Below are 20,444 nucleotides of genomic sequence, written 5' to 3'. Positions count from 1 at the left end.
GTTTTGTTTTTTCTGAAGTAGAATCTCTGGTCATAAAATGTAGGTTTTGTGGCAAGATATACCTGGCAACAATTCCTTGAGAAGTGGCCTGGAAATGTCAGGGTTCTGCATTCATCTTCCCTAGCTGGGACCATTTCGGTGACAGCATAATGATAATGCAAGTGCCTTCAATGTAAAAGCACAAGTCATGAGAGGTCTGGCCCAGGAACCCATACCCGATGTGAGGTTGGGAATCCAGAGGGTTTTGAGTTAAGTGCTTTTGACACACAGAATCAAAAGTCAAGGGCGAAGCTGCCTTCTAAGTGCTCTTTCTGAAGAGTCCACTGCAGATGTAATTGAGCCTCTCAGGTGAAGAGCTTTATTAGAGCAAAGCTGGTTAGTGTTGCATACCTATTTGTGTGAATATTTTAGGTATCTTCACACAACTGCTATGTGACATTGCTGAAGGTCCCCAGGTTTTTTTGTTCTCCAATCGTTCAAGAAGGAAAATGCCATTGCAAAAATAGTATCTAAGCTATGCCATCCAGTGTGGTCTGAAGCAGCCCATCCCTGCCGTGTGTGATCAGGGTATGTAATTATAGTTATTGGTGTGTTTATTTTCTCTCTTATACACCAGACTATAAGACTCATGAGGCCCAGAACCGTGTCCAGCTTGATCATTTCTGCTTCCTCAACACGAATACAAGGCCTGGCATAATCATTGTCTTCATTTTTATCTCCATTTTAGTCACCGTTGTTAATATTTGCTCTCCACAGTGTGTCAGAGTTGACAAGAAGGGCTTTATGTGCATTGTTTGCAACCACAAATTCAAAAGTCAAAAGCAAATTGGCCAAGAGGAAAATAGTTACATTTTGGGCTCCAGACACTTGGTTCTCCAACATCAGTGTACTAATTTCCAGACTTGGGATTTTTGTTCGATGGTACTGAAACTGTGACTTCCCATTTTTCTCATCAGTCAAAGTAGAAGAGTAATTCCTATCGGCCAGATTCACAGGGAAGATTAAACACAAGGATTGGTCCCAGCCCGGTGTGCAATGGAGGCCAATACAAGGGGTGGAGGCGTGATTTTTATGTGTGTTATAAAGTGTGAGAGGCAGACGTGCTGTTGAGTGAAAGAAACCAGACACTTCGCAGAGCACATATTCCATGAGACCATTTGTGTAAGGTCAGAAGCAGCCAGGAATTCTCCACGTGAGGGAAATCAGAGTAGTCACCACCTTGCTCAAGGGTGGGGATCTTTTGGGTAGTGCAGTTCTGGGAATAGAACCTATGTCTTCTTGCACATGCGACCACTGAGCTGTATCCCAGCCGAGGTGAATCTTAACAGACACGCAGGGGACCTCCTGTCATCCTGGCAGTGCTTTGCATATTGACTCGCTGGCAGGATGGTATAGGTGTATGCGCATGTAAATCTTTCCTCAAGCTAAACATTCAGTATCTGTGTACCTCTGAACATACCAGTAATGCCTCAAAAAATGTCCCTGCCTCAATCAGTCACAGAGTAGTTTGCCCAGCAGCTGAGGTAGTTGAGGGCTGGTGGTAAGGATGTGAGAGGTTTAGGTGACCTCCTGCCCTACTTTCCCATTCTGCTGAGGCCTCTGGCCCTGGCCTTTTCAAAGGCATTTATGGACCTGTTTCTCAAAACCTGAACCTAAAAAGAAATTCTTCAGCCATGTCCCTGTGACCTAAATATAATGTCAGATTTACAAGGCTGTAGTTCTGACCACCCCCGGGCTATTTCTGACCATAGGGACAGCTTAAATGGTGAGGCTCATAAAAAGTAACCTGCAAGCTCAGGCCAAATGTTGATCTATTTAGGGCCAAGCAGAGACCAGGCCCTGACAGCACTTCTCCCTGAAGTAGGCTCCTAGGCTGAATGGAGACCATTGTCCAGGCTGCTGGCCAGGAGCCCAGAAATTCCTTAGCATTCTCTTGACTTGGGGGTTGACCTAGGTGGCCCTGGACCAGCTCCATAGAACTGGATGTACTCATGGGCCTCCAGCTGGACTTTTGATGGCCAGGAGGGTGTGGCATTGCTAGTGGGTACAAGGAAGCCCTCTGTGTCCTGTATCCTTCTGTTCTCCTCATCTCCATGGTGGTCCCATCAGGACTCCTTGACTCATGCTGTCTTTTAAGTCTCTTCACAGCATAGTCTCTCTTTGCTCAGCTTAGGCATGGCGCCTTCTTTAGAGGCCTGGATCCTGTCCCTTCCTTTCCACCCAGACATGGGCAGGTTCCCCATTGTCATGCTACGCTTCACCTTGCTTCCTGTGGCTCAGCATTACCACTCGCCTTCTGGAATTTCTTATTGTCTTCTGCCTCACCCAAGCTGCAGCTCTTTCTTCCCTTGATATGTTTGTTTTCAGACTCCTCGTGAAATCATTGCTCTAGTAACCTGAGCCCAGATAAGCCTCCTGGTGCCTCAGTTTCCTTCCTTCCTCATAAGGTGGAGGATAGCTCTAGATTTCCGAAATGCTTATTTAGTTTTGTCTCTCTAGTTGTATGCCAGTTATCATCTTTAGTACCTGTTGTGAGTCATTGCTGTATTCAATGCTGTTACTCATTATCTAATTTAATTTCCCAACAACCTTAAAACATACACCTTAGGGCCGGGGATTTAGCTCAGTGCCACCACGCCTGCCTTGCAAGCACAAGGTTGTGAGTTCAATTCCTGGTGCTGAGAAAATAGTGACTGTAAAGAATTAAATAACTTGCTGAGGGTGACCAAGTCAGACTTTAATATTGAGAATAGCTAGCATTTATTGAGTGCCAATGGCATGTTAGGGACTGTGCTAAAGTTTTCTTATAGGTAATCTCATTCCATTTTTACTATGACCCTGTGATGAAGACACTATTATCATCTTTTTGTCCTAGGGGACTTTTGATGCAGAATGGTTAAGCAGTGCACCCAACACCATCCCCCTATAACTGTTGGAGCCTTGATTTTAAACTCAGATTTCTTGAGTCAAAAATTCATGTTATTTCCCATATACACATTGCATCCCTTTTTATGCTTGATTGAAAATTCCTTCCCCTTGTTTTAACCCTACTAGATACTACTCTAAGACTCTACAGTATCTGAGTTTGGAAATCTCTGTTGTTATGAGGTAAGCCTGCTATTTGATAATAGCATCATACAGCTAGTGTTCTTTTAAATTTTTCATAACATTCAAAGAAACCAACAAAATGGAGCATAACTCTCCTATAAGAATTTTAAAAAACAACACTCCAGCAACTCTGCTACAGAATTTTATCATCATCCCATTCATAATTGATTCCAAACTTGCATGAATCTTTCAAGATAAGTGTCTTATTGATTATCCTGAAAACAAGCGATCACTTGGCATCCTGAGGTTCCCTCACCACCCTCCCCTGATTACGGTAAATGGAGATGTTGATCAGAAGAAATGTCACTCTTCATTGGCATTGGACACGTAGGGCATTTTGAGGCCTCAGATATGAGACAGAAGCAGCCCAGATAGAGAGGTGTTTGATCAAAGCCATTGCCTCATTTTGAGGAGCTAGAGACACATCTTGAACTATTCAATGATCCTTGTGCCAGATTTACTTCCTGGTGAATATGCAAAATACCCCAGTGCATACTGATTTTGCTGTCAGGAAACATCAAGTCTCTGAAGTGACACCCTTTTTCTGCATGTTTACTCCTGGATATGAAAATTAAGGTGGCCTTTCTCTTGGAAATGATTGGAGCGTTTACAAGAACTGAGCCTACTCTTTGTAGCTGTGGCAAATCAGACCCTGCAGCTCAGCTTAGCTTTAGGAAGCTCAGTCTGGTCCCTGCTTGGTTGTCAAATATGCTGCAAGGCCCTAGCCTTTTGCACTGTTGCATGCTAATCCTGCTTGCATATAGTGAGGGTCAGACCAGCCAGGTAAATGGACAAGTGGGGAAGTTTTCCTAGGTGGCTCCATTCCTGCAGTTGAAGCCTGTGAAATCTCCTGATGACAGTTCCCCAAGCTTGAACAGGTTGGGGACTCTTTGAATTTGAGTGTGGTTAATGAGGATTCAGGTCTTTGCTTTAAATGAGCAGCTTGATTTCTTGATGCTGCCACCATGAAAGGCTTAGTCTATATCCTGGGGGTCAATATATGGCTACTCTGTAACCAAATGAGCTTTACTGGGAGGAAACACTTGTTCAACAACAAGTCTGTCCTTTCTTGGACTCTGATATTTTTGAAGTAGCCTCCTACCTTTGATGTGCATCATGACCATGAGTGAAATACTGTTTGTTAGAATCGTGGAATTTCAAAAACACCTGGAGCACCAACCAGTGAGTCTATCCTGTTTTTCTAAATGAGAACACAGAGCCTCAGGGAAATTGAGGCCCTTTGGTTCCTTGGGCTGATTCCCCTTGAGTCTTTTTCTAGTGTTCATTTCTGCATGTGGCATCCCAAGTACCTCTGAATGCCACTGACATCCTCCTCCCTGGTCACCACAAAGAAGCTACCATGGGGAGGAGATTGCTTAAGCTCTGCTCAGAGCATAAAGATAACCAGTAATTAGATGACAAGGTGCCTCAATTTGCTGTAAAAAGACAGACTTATGAGGGCAAAAACGGAACTTACAGCATGTGACTCTTCACGTTCTTTTGACTTTCCCTTATGTAATTACTTCATCATCTGTTTTTTGATGTTTTCTTCTTTTATTTCCTTCTTTTTCTTTTTTCCTTTCCATAGAATGAGAAATATGGAACTTTGACCCTGATGCTTCTTCTTAGCTGGAAGAAAAGATCGGAAGCCCTTGAGGGATGAGGGCCTTTAGCATACAGCTTCGGTATTTGTTAGTTTTTCCAGGAGGATTTTACCTCTCCCTTCTTGAAGTCAGTAGTCGGCAAATTTTGTGTTTCTTCTGTGTGTCAGGCCATGTGATAGGTCCCAGGATCACAGAAATAAGTAAAACAATTCCTGCACATGGGAAAGCAGCTAACATGTGTCGGGATGTTCACACTGGGGATTACAGATGGAAGCGAGTGTGTGGAATGCTCCCACTGTACCGAGGTCACGCGGGTGTGAGGACAGGTGCAGGGGGCAGCGGAGGTCAGGACGGGTGCAGGAAGCGCCCCTCCACTCTAATGTCATTTGAGCTGCTTGCTGAGGACAGGACTGCCTCCTTTGGGGAGGAAGGGAGGATTTTCCAGGGAGCAGACTAGACAAGAAAATTGAAAGCACCAGTTGCGTTTCTTGATAAATTGCAACACTAGGGTGGAGAGAAGATACAGCCAGGCTCTGCTCCAGCTTGTGTTCAGCCGGAAAGAAAGGTCTTATAACTCAGTAAAACAGTTTGAAATCCAAAGCCTTTGAAGAGAGGAAGTATCGAAAGGACGCATCTTGTACATTACATGAAGGAGCCTCAAGGTCGGGTGGTGGAGATCAATACTGGTTCTGCTGGGTTTCATTTGCACAAGCTGATTTCCAGCAGATCATGCTGTAAGCTCAAGTGGGAGGTGGGCCTGCGATGGTAGCAGAGGAGCGGCCAGGAACGAACAGTGTGTGTGGTGACCACATGTCACACTTTTCCTTCCTAAGTCGGAGGTTCTGCATGTGTGAAAGGGGGGTGCATGGCCCCTACTCTCACCAGTCAAGACACGCTGGACTGCATAAAGCAAAAAGTTCCACTCCCTTTGGCTGCTATTGCATGAAAATCTTTGTCTCGCTCATTCTGAAGTGGAGACATAGAGTTGTCACAGAGGTGGCCCGTAGTGGTCTGTGATTCCCTGTCAGCTTTTTCTGCATTCTGAAGCTTTTTTCTCCATTTTTTCAAGAGAGATGCAGCGATTTCAGACATCATAATCAGATGGTGTGTTTCCGCAGGAAAATGTGACCTTCTCTGGTTGTGTGTCTCCTTTGGGAACAAGGGGCCCTTCCCTAAATCCCTGCAACAGACTTATCCTGACACATCACTGGCCAGAGCCACGTCAGGTGCCTGCATCTGCACAGACTCCTGGGACACATCCTCTGTGATTAGGAGCTCAGGCCACTGAAGATTCACAGGCAGGCTGGGGCTGTCCCTTTATAAAGCTCCATTGCCCCGCCCCCCGCACACACATTCTCCTTCTCTGACACCCATCTCTTTTCGCTGTGCCCCAGATTTATAGTCTTTATTTAAAGTCTGTGGTGTGATGGACGCATTTGACATCAGACACCTGAGTTTTGAATTCATCACTATACCCTTAGCCCAACTCATTGAGTTCTCAGCCTCTCAGTTTACCAGGCTGTACAGTGGGGGTAATCTGATCACCTTTGCTGTTTTGGAGAGAACAAGCTAAAATAATCATTATAAAGTACCTGATCCTAGAACTGATTCCCAAAGAGGGAGGTTGACCTTGTCTGGTCTGGATGGGGTTGCCTGGGGTTCTTTACCTAGTTCAATGAGAGCTGGAGACAGACTTGAGAGCAGAATGACTGTGGAGTTTGTCTGAGCTCCTACTGCTGCCTCTGTCTTCTAGAAAACAATCACTGACCACTCAGTGTACAAACGCGCTCAAGTGACTATGACCACTAGTGTTTGTAACAATGAGCCTATTGACTTCTTATTTCAATACATATCCAGATTTATTATCCCTCAAGGTAAGCATCGATTTTACCTTTGTCTCCGTCAATATTTACCTCTGAGGTCAATACATGTGGATATTCACCTCAGCTGCAGTCAATATCCATTCCGTATTACAATATATGATGTACATATGTGAAAATAAAGAACACCAGTGTATTAAAAAAATGTCTGGCAGTCAAGGAAGCTACTGGTAAAACAGATGTGTTTTTTTGTTCCATTTTGTTGTTTTTACTGTATCACTGTTTAGAGGTCAGATTCTGCTTTGCTAAGTAGGAGGTAGGTGTTTTCTGCCAATAGCTGGAACTTGGAGAAGGGTAGCATGATATCAAAACAATCACTTAATGATATGGAACTATATAATTTCTTGAGAGCTCCTGAATTAAATTATAGCCATGAAAACATGCATATAGCAGATTATGAAAGAGATCAGAGTGGGAGAGGAGGAGAAGAAAAGGAGGGAGAAGAGGAAGTGGAGTTGCTTCTTTTTTGTTGTCATTACTACTAGAGTTGGAGAACAAGGCTGGACACATCTCACAGCCTAGATTGCAGGCTGGGTGAATTGAATTCCGAGAAGTTCTGTTTGGCTGCTGGTAATGAGAACCCAACTGTGGTGGCAGATTCTTCCACACAAAAGAATGGAAACTGGCTGTCCAGGGCTGTGGCCACTCCACAGTCATCAGTTACCCAGGCTCCTTCTCTGCTTCCACTTTGCACCACTGCTTCCACCTGCAGGGTCACCTGCTAGTCCAAAAGGTTCGGGCAGCATGAAGGGAAGAAGAAGGGAAGAAGACTGACCTCCTCCCTGCCAAGGAGCCTTCTAAGATGCCTCCCCACCACTCCTGCTTCCGTCTCCTTGGCTACGATTTAGTCACTGAACCTGAATAACTGCTGGGAGGTCGAGAAGTGTGACCTTCAGTGCTGACACCAATGTGCCTAGCAGAGTGTAGAGGCCCTGAGGCCAAGGGAAAAGAGACAATGGATGTTCTTCAACACTGCTCAGTTTTGCCTCACTAGGCAACATGGCCCATCCTAACTCTCTTGAGTTTCACTTTATTGTGTTGTTAGCTAAAATTTTGCATGCCTGGCATCTTTTCCCGTCACATAGGTACCACTTATGCTACCTCATTCTCCTTTGTGATGCACCAGTCTCTCTTCCTGGCAGAGATGGAACGGGCCATCATTAAACCTGTCCCACTGCCATCAACTGTAGTGGTAGGAGAAGGTCCAGGTGTGACCTACACAGTGCCCAACCCTGGCCACAGTGCAGGGCGGAGGGATGAGCAGATATAAAGATGGCGCTCTGCGTGTCCCTCCACGGTCTTTTCAGCTGTAGGCAGAAGCCCCTGTGCCCCCTGCACCGCTGACCCCGTGCCCTACCATGTGCCAGCTTCTTCCAGGTTACATGCAGCAAGGCTGCCTGAGTCAGAGGAGCAGAGACGAGACAGAGCCAGAGTCAGCAAGGGTGAAAGCCCAGGGTACCCGGGGAGCCCTTGGTCAGCTGATCTAAGCACCTCTACATTGCACAGGAACACGGCATCTCTGGGTTTCCTCCCTGGCGGTTGGAGTGGAAAGTGAATGACCATGATTTGCCTCTGAACCCCACATCGCCACAGCCAGTTTGTGTAATCCATAACACTATAGAAGTCTCAGTTTCTTCCCCCACCAAATGGGAAGATATCAATTTGAGGATGAGGTGCAGTAATGTTCATAAAGTCCCCAGCAAGAGCATTATAAAGTCAAGAACCAACTTCTCCTTCCCCTGGGGTATTAATGCCCATCCATTAAGCTGTCCTCAGGCGTATCCCTCGGAATCCTGAGGGCTTTCCTAACCCCATAAATGAAGCCAAGCCCCGTGCATATGTGTGCACATCAATTCCTTTTACTCACCTCACCCCAGAAAGAATGGCTGCTCTCATGAAATCAACCAATAACAAATGCTGGCGGGGCTGTGGGGAAAGAGGAACCCTGCTCCACTGCTGGTGGGAGTGTAGACTGGTGCAAGCACTGTGGAAATCAGTATGGAGATGCCTCAAAGAACTAGGACTGGAAGTCCCATTTGACCCTGCTATTCCACTGCTGGGGATCTTCCCCAAAGAATTAAAAGAATCATACCACAGTGATATATGCACGCCCATGTTCATAGCAGCACAGTTTGTGATAGCTAAAACTTGGAAACAGCCCAAATGCCCATCAACTGGAGACTGGATAAAGAAAATGTGTTTTTTTTATACAATGGAGTACTACTCAGCCATCAAAATGAGAAATTAGAGACAGTTATAGCTAAATGGATGCACATTGAGGCGATACTCTTAAGTGAAATAACTAGTACACCCATGTGTAAATACCGAATAGTTTCTCTGGTGTGAGAAACTGAAAGTGTAAATAAGGACTAAGTGGTATAATAGATAATGTGAAATAGGAAGAATAGGGGCAAAGGGGAAGGAAATGGGAGGGGTAGGGGAAGGAAAGAAGGGAAAGGGATTAATATGAGAAAATGAAAAAAATGGAAATAAAGTCTTTGTACATAGGGAGGGATGGAGGGGTTGAAGGGAGGGCAGGGGAAGGGGGAAAAATAAGAACCAAGAGAGATTACGTAAAGGTGCAAATTTCCAATGATGAATGTCATTATATTGTATACTTAAAATGTACTAGTAAAATTAATAAAACAATAAATAAATAAAATAAACTTTTACCCTATGCAGCACTGCAAGTCAGTCCTGGGTTTCCCCAGGCTCTTCTTCTCAGCAGTGCTCTGAGCTCAAAACCCCAGCCATTGTTCTCAGTGAAATCTCACCTGTGACTCTGCTACCTGACTTTGGACAAAGAAAGCTGACCATGGACCACTAAGTCTCCCGGCTTGTTCAGTACAGCTGGCCTACAGCTTACCCCGTCCACTCTGCCATGGTCCAAAGTCACAAAAAAGTGTAGATTCCCCCACTTACCACGATCCACCAGGTCCAGGTGACATAAGCCGTGGCCTTCCCGCCTCCTCCTTGTTGTTTCCAGAAGGGTCTGATATTCCTGGTACAGTTCTGCATTCTGCATTTGTTGTTTTTTTTTTGGGGGGGGGGCGGGTACCAGGGATCGAACTCAGGTCCTTGCGCTTGCGCAGCTAGCGGCAAAACCACTGAGCTCAATCCCCAGCCCCTATTGCATTCTGCATTTAAGGGAAACCCCAGGCATCACCTGGGAAACTTGGTAACTAATAAGTATGTAATAGATATCTAATAGATTGTCATGGCCGCAGTTGGCTCCTTTGCCCCCTTTTGCCACTCATAGGCTACCTCCAACTTGATACTAATTTAAGTTTTTATTTATTTATTTATTTATTTATTTAGCATTTGGAGAAATCTCCAGCCCCAGCCTCTTTGGATGTGAATTAAAGTAATTTCATTTTCATAGTTTCTCTGTTTCAAATCCCTCATTGTTTATTTAAATAGCAGCTGATGCATACTGCAAGTAAAGAATTCTAATGAAGTGAACAAGGAGGGCTGGTCTCTCAAGGAAGCAGTGGTTTCCTCTCACAGCAACCCCATCCTTACTGTCAGAGGCCTGTGGAAAGGAGCCCCGGCCCAGGGAGCCAGCGGAGTTTAGGGGAAGAATGCTTCATCCAGGGGCCAGGCTCTGGCTCAGGCTGTGGGGCACACGGCTGCCACAGTGGAGGTGGCTGTGGGACAAGGCTTGGTAAACCCTGCGGCAGCAGGCCCAGAGGGTGGCAGTAGGATGTGCCTGTGGCTGCAGTTACAGGAGACTTGGCGTCTAATAGCCTGCTCCAGCAGAAGGCCCATCCACAGCGAGGCAACAGAGGGGCCAAGGGCTCTGCCAACTGGAAATGTCTCCTTTCCTCTTTCCTGCAACTGGAGCTCAAGTCTGTTCTTCCTCACCCACCTTGAGAATCTACTCCTTGGTTGCTTCCATCCTGCAGCCGGAAGCCACAAGCCCCCACTTCCCTCCAGCAGGCACGCGCACATACACACATGTAGAACGCTTTGGCTGGGACCTCATGTCCACCAAGGGATCCTCGCCTTGTCTTTGTCATGAACATGGTCATCAGGCCATCAGTGCCATCAATGGCTGTGTGCGAGGTTGCATCCCTCAAACCCACGGTCCTCAGTCTGCCCTCTGTCCCTCTCACCCTCTGGTCTCTTGACCTCCCAGTAGTGCCCCTTGACTTGTGAGCCGTGCTCAGATGACTCTATAGTGGTGCCGTGAGCAGCTGCCGTCAGAAATCTGGATTCCATCAAGTAGGACACTTTGAAGGGCAGTGTTCAAATGGGGCACGATGTGTATTGAGAGGGTAAAAATGCTAAATTATGGGGCTATGGGTACTTTTCCATTCTTTGTTCTTTCTGCTCATTTCTTTTTTTTTTTTCTGGTACCAGGAATTCAACTCAGGACGTTGTGCTTTCCAGGCAGGTGTGGTACCACTGAGCTAAATCCCCAGCTCTCTGCTCATTTCTTATATTCAAAGTTTCTATAATCATATAAGATGTGATTGAAGTATGTGGTGAATGTTTCAATTTGAAAAATGTTTGACAGTCAAGGCCACATCACCATTAATCCCCCTCAAAACACTCTTTTCTTCGAACACTCTTCTATCATTCTTGGCACTTTCTGAAGCAGTTCTGGAATCCTCTTTTGTCAGTGTCTTTATAGGTGTGATCAAAAATAAGGTAAATGAGTTCGATCCCTGGTACCAAAAAAAAAAAAGGTAAATGCTGCTGCCTGTGAGTGCCTTCCAATAAAAAGACAGGCTCATAAAAACATGATAGTGGGTCTTCATCCACCTTGTTCACCACATCCAGCACAATGTGACTTCTGGCTCTTCCCTGAAGTCAAAATGACCATGAAAGGTAAATATTTTGAGTTGACTCAGGACATTGAGGCAGCCATGACAGCACAGCAAATGCCACTCCTGAAAAAGGACTTGCAGAACTGCTTCAGAAAGTGTCGAAAATGATGAGATAAATGTGTTCAAAGCCAGAGAGAGTGTATTTTACGGTAATGTGTCTTTTACTGTCATTTTTAAGTTAAACATTCACTGTATTTTTTGGTTTGCCTTACATATATACACATACACATATACACATATACATATATAACTGTACACAATAAATTTTTAACAAGTGTGGATGTGGAATATAGATCAAAAAGCAAAATCCACAGTTTCCCTGTAGGGTTACATACTCTGTATTCACCACCTTCATTTGTCTTTTGGTTTCGGACAGTAAATGTACTTTGAAATCCTACCTGGCCAGGCTCCAGGCTAGACCTGGGTCTGTGGGCTCACTCGTCATGGTCTTGACCTATAGGAACATGTCGTGTAGGGGGAGGTGTGCACCAGTTAGGGTGTATCAAGGTTACAGTGAGGGAACAGGGGAGCTGCGGGCACCCGAAGCAGGATGAGCTGGGGCCCTCAGAGGCACTAGGGCAGCTTCTGACCATAAGGGTGGCAGTGAGGTGAAGGGTGAGGAGGGACAGCCAGCTGAAGTGGTGGAGTTCCAGGGCTCCAGAACTTGCTGCAGTCAAGGCCCATCTTGGGGGGAAAAACACAGATTGTGTCATGTCAGGCCAGCCAGGAGACTCCACTGGGACATAAACAGGGCCTTGTAGAGGACAAACCCTGCTTCATTAATTAAAGAAAGGGTACCGCGCATGGCGAACGCACACCCAGAAACATGAAATCATAGGAATCAGCAGGAGTTCTGCTCCTCTGATCTTCCCACCCTGATCCCGCAGTGATGAGGGCCGGCTTGGAGGGGTGGGAATCACACACCATCGGTCTGGTCTAATCTCCACAGCACCCACCCCTGCCTCCCCTGAGACTTTCTCAGTAAACTTTCGATTCAAGTAACATCCTCACCTAGCTACGCTGATGCGGTTTAAAGACAAATCTTTTGAACCTCTTGCATCCTTCCCCCTGCAATGTGATTCCTGGTCCCCTTTGCTCTCATACCTAGAAATTCTGGAGCTACCAGTGGGTCCAGGTGCTAACAATCTGAAAGCTGTTGTCTCTGTGAAAACAATTCCTGAGCTAATGCTTTGGTAATCAGTGTTTGACTTTACAGAGGGAAAATAGCTCAGCAAGCACTCCTTAGAGTAGACCCAAAGACCCCATGAGCTTTTGTGACATGGATAAGACCCGTTTCTGTTGCTTTCTTGCTGTCTAATGTATCCATCCATCCATCCACCCATCCATCTGTTAAACAGATACTGTCAGCACCTACAGTGTCCCTGGCACTGGACTCAGTGCCATTTACATGCTAATTTATATGTTTGGTTCCAGGGTTGCTTTTTACACATTGCCATGCTTTTGTCAAAAATTGTTTGCCTGCACTGAGAAGGACTTTTAGGCTGCACAGTTTTCTAAACGATGCCCCTGGTCCACCACCTAGCACCCACCTACCCCAAATGCCACAGACTGCCATGCACATTGCTCTCTACATTCAGAAAGAGACCTGTTTTAAGAAAAGTTGAAAAGACAACACTCAGGTTTTTCTGGCAACCTTCAAATTAACCTCATTAGGCTTGCTTTAGTTATTTTCTTTCATCTTGCATGCTTTTATGGTTTCCAAACCCCTAAATTGTGCTCTTACAGTGATCTGTAGTGTGGCTCACTAGTCAGTACTTGTTTAGTGGGAATCACAGTGTATGAGTTTATAATATATATATTTTCCCATGAATATACTGAATGTTTGCCAAGCACTCTCCCCCCATTTTTCCTTTTTAAATTCAGAAATTTCTAGTTGTGTTTATTCCTCTCGTCAGCATACTTTATCATATCAAAGCCTTTTCAGACACTGTAAAACTACTGAGTTATGTTTGGGTCATGTTTTGCGGTATGCCCTTTAATACCGTAGCTTTAGAAATGCAATTTTCAGCCTCTGCTTATTAGAATATGATAAAGTATTCCTGGTCCATGTCCAGCTCCACTAATCTCCAGACTGTGCTTCATGAATTAAGCATGAAGATTTTAGTCAATGTGCTTTCAAAGACCAATGTTTAGGGAATCATGGATTTTCTACAAGCTGAGGGAGAAATCAATAATAGGAGGAACTGATTTTCAAACATCATATTCCCAAGAAGAAATGACCAGCTCTGGCCCAGAAACAGAAAATATTCTTTGTCAGAATATTCTAGAACCAGTTAACACTACATTGTGTGATTTAGTTTATTAAGGGGATGGTATTTAGAAATGTGTAAGACCAGCTATCACGCAGGAGGATTTCAAATGACTGCTTATTTTGGAAACTCATGTAGACTGGGTTTACGTCAAGAGGGGATGCAAATTGAATTTGTAAGGTATTATTAACTTCCCCTCCTCCTCCTTCCCCACCTCTTCTTGAACATTTTAGTCTAATTTACTTTATGCAGTTTGGCCAAAAGGTCAGAGATCTCTTTCCAGGGAGAGACATCCTCCTTGGGGGAGAGACTCTGAGCACCCACCTCAGTGTTAACCAGCTACATTGTGGGTAGGTAACATGGGAGACCCCGGTGTGTCTCTCGGTATGGTGTGTCTCATGGCAGTCAGCAGGCAGATGTTTTGAAAGCAAGTCTCCTGGCGTATCCGAGCACTGGGTGAACTTGGAACATCTCTTCACTGAAGTGCAGAGGGAGTTGACTTCACAGTTTCTCTGGGCTTCTGGAAGGGGCCCTAGGACCATCTGGGTCAGAGTCCACCCATGGAGTCCTTCTTCCGTGTTTGGAGAGACTGTGTCTGTCCTCCTCATAGCCACCTTCATGAACATTAGTGCCTTTTACTGAGCATCTAAGCCAGACTTGTGCTGTGCATTTGACCTCAGTAGCTCACTCTAATCCCGTTTCTCCACAGGGCAACTGAGGCACGGGAATTTCAGTGACTTGTTTAGGCAGTGGGCAAGCGGCAGAGTTGACATTGTATAACTCTGTCAGACCCTCAAGTCTGAACAAGGAGACCACACAGGGGGCTCACAGAAGCCTGTGCATGTCCAGAGGTATCAGATGAGAATCCAGACACCGGCTGCAGCTGGCTGCTGCTCTGGCCCAGGCTGCAGTGGTTGCTGCCAGTCTCATCCCTCCCTGCAGTTCTGAGATCAAGACAGAAATGTAAATCATCTCCAATTAGGGGGCTGCTTCTTGAACATTTTCCTTTTGAGGAAGACAGGAAAATTCTCAGCTCGTCTGGCTTTCTCTGTGAACCTATGGGATTTCTCAGGGGCTTTAAATTAATCAATCAATCCACAGACATTGAACGGAATCTCTACCTTGGGCTCAAGTCTCTGCAAAGTGTTTTAAATGGGAAGGAACCAAAGGGCCGGCTGCCCTGCCCCTGCCATAGCCCAAGGCTGCTTGCCCTGGCTGGGGAATTGGCTGTCAGTTCAATCACACAGCCCCTCTGACTGCTGGTTTTCACTAAACTGGCCCTGTGGACGGCTCTGGTTGGCTCCAGTCATGTGTAGACACAGCATCAGCAGATGAACATCCGTGTGTTCTCCAGGCCTCACCATTTAATCGTTCCTGACACAGTTTTATGAGAAATGCAGCGAAACCCAACCCTGTCAATCAGCACGTGCTCCTGAGTCTCAGAGCAGCAAAGTCATAGGTGCCCAAGGGCATCTCCCCAGACTCTGGGGTTAGGAAGGGCAGCGTGGGCAGTGGGACAGAGGGGAAACACTGCTCTTGGTGTCCAGAGATCCTGAAGTTTTATAAGGAGCCTCAGTCCCTAGTCTCTGGGTCTTGCCCACATGCTACAGAGAATAAGTGACGTGGCCAACCCACACTGTGTTTTAATAACAAAAGGACAAAAGGCAGTATGTATGGGAGGGGTCACTTGTAGTCTAATGTTAATAAGAGAAGTGGGCTGGATAGAAACTCTGGAATTCTGGAGAGGAGAGAGTCATACTTGGGGTTTGCATGTAAAGTCGTCTCCATGTTTTAATACTGACCACTAGTTCATGTTTTCCAGCCCTCCACGGGCTAAGCATCCAAGCCTTAGGAATGAGAATGGGGCAGGTGGCAGCAGGTAACATCCGTTAGGAACCAGCGTCCTCGATTGGTGCAGGTACAGGCTGGACTGGTGAAGAGCTAGTCGGTGGCAGAACCAATACTAGAATCTTGTGGATTCAGGGTGAGCTGTAGCAGAGAACACTGCCCTGAATTTCAGCAGCATGAGCTCTGGAAACAGGATTCAGAGACATTTCTAGATCGGGACTCCTCTGAACAGCCACCCATTCAGTTCTTTGAAGCAGAAGTTGAGAACAGACCTGAGGTCACTGTGGGGTGACTCAGGCCCTGCAGCTCTGGACAGACAGGGAAGAGGGCAGGGTACCACCTTTTCTTCCAAGCCACTGCCACCCACCTATCACCATAAGAAGCACTGCCTGCAGGCACCACGACATTCGGTTTCTACCAGATATGCTGGACCCACAATGGGTGGGTGTGAATACTCTAATTTTACAGAACAGCCCTCAGGACCCAAGGAGTGTAAGTGACAGCCAAGATCACGTGGCTCCCAGTGAGGCAGGGATGGGGAGGCAGATCAGGGTTAGCCTCACTCCCACTCAGACAAAACCCATTCTTCCTCACTGAGATTCCTTTCTCATCCATGTCACCACCCTCCTTGGATTCACCAGGAGGGGGCTGAATCCTGCCTTGCCCGTTGGGTCGTTCATGAAAGGCAGGGTGCAAACTCTGAGTTCTCTGGACAGCTGTGCCCAGGATTTGTCCCTAGGGGAAAGGGAGAAGGACAGAGAGGTTTGGGAGCTGTCTTGCCCTCCTTGCCTGGGGAGCAAAAATTCCCCAGCAGAGAGCAGTAAGGAGAACAGACTGTATTTTTTCCAAGTAATTATGGACACCCACTCATCTCCCCCACCTCCATTTTCCAAATTGTAAGTTCTTTTTACATAAGCACTTTCCGTCAGAGGGGAAGGAAGAGTTTTGCCCATGGTGTAAAATATATACTTTCTAATGTAAATCAAAAAGCTATTAATACCATAATAAGAACACGGTAGTATATTAATTGATGGAAATTGTAGAGTGGAATATTCATAATCAGCAGCCGTCTTTTCTTTGGAAAGAACAAAGGATTAAGTTAGGGAGACAGTAATGGTATTGTTAACAGGCTTCAATGATTTTCTCTTCGGAAGAGTAGAGAAAGGTGAAATTCCAACTGGGAATATTAGACTCTGCAGTTCTCCACTCAGGGGTATTTGGCTCTGTTTAAACTGCCAAGCCCTGCTTTGCCTTATGATCCAATTGTTTTATTAGTGAAATCATTGTGTGTTTCATTTTGCTACAGTAATAGCACAGTGGCTGTCTAACAATAAATTATAGAGTCAGGCAAACAATGGTTTTGTATTTGGGATACAATGAACTATCTTATTAAAATGCAGACTTCCTCAGGTTCCCAAAATTAGAGCCTTATTTTAAAATGATTCCTTTGGGGTTAATACACTGGTTTGTGCTCAAAGAATCACTCTTTTGTCAGATTATAGAGGAGTGTGGGAGTTACCTGTTTCTTTAGGATTTTCCCATTCATATTTTCTCATCCTGTTCTCTTCTGGATAGATCTTATTGGCTCAGGAGCGAAAGGCATCTTGCTAGCAGAGTCATTTCCTTGCATGCAAAAGATAAATTGAGATCTAAAGCAGACCTGCCTTTCCTGCCAGCTTTTTCAGGAGATATTCTGCTGTGATAATCGGCATGATCATAACTGAAAATAATAATAAATTATAGTTCTTTAATGAACACTTCACTGTATGCTGGGCACTGGGTGACCTGCTCCAGTCATTATGTGCATTTCACAGATGAGAAAATTGAGGCTTCCGGAAATTAAATGGTTTCCCCAAGGCACTTAGCTTGACTAGTGTTGCCTGAGCATGTTTTCCCGTCTGTGTACTTCACTGGTCACGGCAGATGAAGTTTCATTTTTTTCTCGTCTCATTGATGAGAACCTCTCTGTCTTCTTGGATTCAGCAAGATTTAATGCTCTGTGCCTTGCCAGTCTCCAGCGTGTTTTCAGAGATTATGAGTGGAGCAGTGAGCGAGGTCCAGAAGAGCAGAGGTCGGGGCAGGGAGAAGCCTGTATCAGCCTTGGCCAGCTAGAGCCCTGCAGGTGACTCAGTGGCTCTGGACAGACTGAAAAGAGGGTGGGATGACAACCCTTGTTCCAGATCACTGCCGTCTACCTGTCCCCATAAGGAATGCTGTTTTCTTCTACTTTTCCTTTTTAGCTGCAGTTTACTGAATTCCTCCCACGGCCCATGCTATGTGTTGTGTGTTTGATGTCCCAGCATCACCTCTTAATCTCTCTCTAATGCCTCTCTGCCTCAGGGAGAGAGGCACTGCCCTTGTTTTCATTGCACAGATGAGAGTCTGAAGCTGAGTTTAAGTCACAGCTCAGGTCACCAGCTGGTGACCAGGAGAGCTGGGGTTACAGCTCAGGCCTGTCTGACTCCAAAGCCTCCCAGCTTCACCTGCATCACTCAGACCCCATCTTCATGGTTGGGAAAGAGCTCCACTGGGTGAACACAGAAAACCATAGGCATTGGGCCCGGGAGGGCGTGGATGCCCTGAGATGAAGTTGAAAGAGATCACTCTGTTGCGCATCTGGTTGGGCCCAGGAGGGTTGGGGTGGTGACACACAAGTGATCTGTCCTTCTTGTCTGACTGAAAAACAGTGGATTCCCTCCAAAATTAGGACCCGAAGCCAGGCGTGGAGATGTACACCTCTAATGGCAGCACACCTGGAGGCCAAAGGAAAAGGATCACAAATTCAAGCCCCGCCCCCTGCCCCCAGCAATGTAGTTAGTTAGTAAGACCCTGTCTCAAAATAACATGATGTTTAAGGACTGGTGATGTAGCTCAGTGTGAAGCCCCGGGGTTCCGCACTCAGTATGGAAAACTTAATTAGAACCTACACTTTGAAAATGCAAACATTCAGATGTTTCTGCATTTGCAGGGGCTGGAAACACTTTCTTCCCATGTACTGCAAATGGGAGCACTTTGGGGTTCCCTTTGTCACTTTCTCCACCATACCAGTGCCATCCTGTCTGCCATGTTGTCCTTTTGTCCTCCAGCCCACGGTGTTCAGGTATAAATACAGCTCCTTATTTATCCCAGAGCCTCGTGCCAGGATGGTGCTGAGAGGGCACACGTTCAAGCCAAAGAGAATTGTCATCTCTCACATAGCAGAGGCCCTCTGTGACAAATCTGTCATCACTCTTGCAAAATGAGAAGAATATAAATGCATGAGTTTTTTAAATAAACTACATTATATCAATTTGAATGAGTTTTTTAAAATGCATTGTATCAATTTTTAAACTATTTCCTTTAGGATTATATCTTCTTATCTTTTTTTCAATGTTAAATGTTTTTTCTTTAATAATGATGATAGAAAATGACAGTTTCTCTTTTCCTTCCATCCTGTCGTCGTTCCTCTCTCTCTTCTTTTGCTCCATGCTTTCTTTCATTTTTTTCAGTGTTCCCTCTGATTTCATTTTCTTCACAAAGGCTTTAATTGATAAAATAAAAAGTTGACAGGTCTCTGTCAGCCTGCTCATCTTTTTTCCTTTCTAATTCTCCGAGACTCTGAGCTCTGGCAGTCTAGGAATGTCTGAAGTCTGCATCCTGTGCTTTGGCCTCTTGATGATACTGGATACTTCAGTGTTCTCAGGTTGTTTTGAAACTTTAGCCTTGTCTCTCCAGCCTCCTGCCGCCTCCTCTTCCTCCAGGTGTGTCCCGCTAGGCAGACCGTATGTAATCAATACCTGGTGACTTGGCCTCTTAGACCCCTCACCCCTTGCCCTAAGAAAAATACAGCAGGTGCAAGGCACAAAAATGGCTCACGATGAGGCCACCCTCACACTCCCATTCTCCCAGAGACAGGACACTGCACACAGCCCTTTTCTTTCCTTCCCTTCCCCTGGCTGCAGTAAAAAAGGGCAGGCCTGTTACTTGTGTGCTAATTGCAGAGTGGGAAGTGTGCCTGGAGTTTCAAAACCACCCAGTGCCAGTCTTTTCTAAACCAAGCTCATTAAAAACCAAAGCCTTTAAATTCCATCACTTAGAGTTAGTGCCGCCCAGGATTATAGCTCTGACCTCCTGTGCTGAGAAACCCAGTCCTGATCTCTGCCCAGTGTTCAGGGCGGATGCAGGTCGCCAGCATCTTTGCCCATCGTCAAAGCCACAGCAAGGTGCTCCGATGATGGGGTTGGGGTGCTCCGTGGTGACACTAAAGCCCATTAGGACAACAGCATGATGTTCATTGCTGTTCTTTGCACCACCTGTGTGCGCCCCCCCACCCCCCGCATTCCAACTGAGACCCTCTGAGTGGGGAAGCTGAACCATGCTCATTCCTAGCACACAGTGGCCTGGCACTGAGCGGGCAGCATGCCTTGTCAGGACCCATGCTGGTTAGGAGGCACATTCTTCTGAGAATGATATTCCCACAAATTAAGGATATTGTTCACGGTAAGCTTGGAATTCATGGCTATCAGTGTAATAGTCTACAACCCATCATCATAGCTTCTTTAACAAAATTGACTGCTGAGCTATTATTAAAACTTAACATAATTAACATAAAACAGATTGTTCTTTTCCAGCCAAAGTGCCTTTCTTATATTGTAGTATTCCTCTTGTTAAATTCCGTACAGTTGTTCAAAAAAATATAGTACAGTTAAAATTTTGTGTAATTTAAAAAATGATTTCTCTGTTACTTTGCCTTTTTATAAACTATGCTATTCACCATAAATATATACAAGTACAATTTAATGGTTACTTTGGATTTCCTCTTTTTGCCTTATGGGAAACTTGAATGTGGGGCTGTCTTTCACAAGCTGATTATCAAAAAAAGAGACAAAAAAGATGTTCAACATTAGGGTCCTACTCTGCAGG

The 20,444-nt window shown here is 45.5% G+C and overlaps 1 protein-coding gene across 4 annotated transcripts in view; it reads left to right on the top strand.

Annotated features, from left to right (window-relative positions):
* Wwox (WW domain containing oxidoreductase) overlaps positions 1-20,444 on the top strand; it is a 930,576-nt gene that overhangs the window by 416,231 nt on the left and 493,901 nt on the right. For 2 of the 4 annotated variants that reach the window (XR_015450909.1, XR_015450905.1), the window contains exon 8: positions 1-20,444. This exon is cut by the window's left edge and continues 124,615 nt beyond it; it is cut by the window's right edge and continues 257,885 nt beyond it. The exons of the other annotated variants lie outside the window; for them this stretch is intronic. The gene's annotated coding sequence lies outside the window, so the exon portion shown is untranslated. 4 annotated transcript variants of the gene reach the window in all.

The sequence above is a fragment of the Heterocephalus glaber genome, unplaced genomic scaffold (genome assembly GCF_053883595.1).
Source record: "Heterocephalus glaber isolate CG9 unplaced genomic scaffold, H.glaber_assembly_v1.0 deba00000071, whole genome shotgun sequence".
In the NCBI taxonomy this organism is placed as follows: Eukaryota; Metazoa; Chordata; class Mammalia; order Rodentia; family Bathyergidae; genus Heterocephalus; species Heterocephalus glaber.
Note: the sequence above shows the minus strand (reverse complement) of the source record. Positions and strands in the feature narration are given on the sequence as shown.